The sequence below is a fragment of the Onychostoma macrolepis genome, chromosome 02 (assembly GCF_012432095.1).
Source record: "Onychostoma macrolepis isolate SWU-2019 chromosome 02, ASM1243209v1, whole genome shotgun sequence".
Classification (NCBI taxonomy): Eukaryota; Metazoa; Chordata; class Actinopteri; order Cypriniformes; family Cyprinidae; genus Onychostoma; species Onychostoma macrolepis.
Genome location: NC_081156.1, coordinates 7,017,701 through 7,018,313, shown reverse-complemented (window position 1 = coordinate 7,018,313; position 613 = coordinate 7,017,701).

Below are 613 nucleotides of genomic sequence, written 5' to 3'. Positions count from 1 at the left end.
GCAGACTGGGTGTCCGATAGATATATATATATATATATATATATATATATATTCTTGTACATGTAATAAGTGAAAGTATATGGTTTTAACTGAACTTAAGTACAAGTTCTGGTTGTTTATTGGCGAGCAGACTTAGTGCATATCACCACCTACTGGGCTCTTGTGTGATTTTTTTTAAATCTTATTCTTTTCTCTTTTTCCCCTTTCTCCATGCCATACTCAACAAGGACTATATATTCGAAGTTGACAAGAAAACATTAGCTGTATCCTCCATGGCCTGGGTAATGATGGATGCATTTCAAGGCCACATTTGAAGGAGCCTTTGTCACCTTGGTCTTCGAAAGAATGAAGGATGCAGTCTTTGAAGTTGTCTTGTCATGATTCCAGTTTCCATGGTAACAGCTATTTATCTGATTAGTGGATTTGTCTTCGAGATTATGGGTAGTGTAATTCATCTGGAAACATGATTTTTTTTTTTTTTAAATTTGAAGAAACTTTATGTATCACAGAAGTTTGGGGCGGGACTATGTGTTTGTCTGACCAATAGCAAAAGTGTTTGTGAAACCTATTTGTAAACAAATCACAAATTTTACACTTTAATAACAAACTGAAA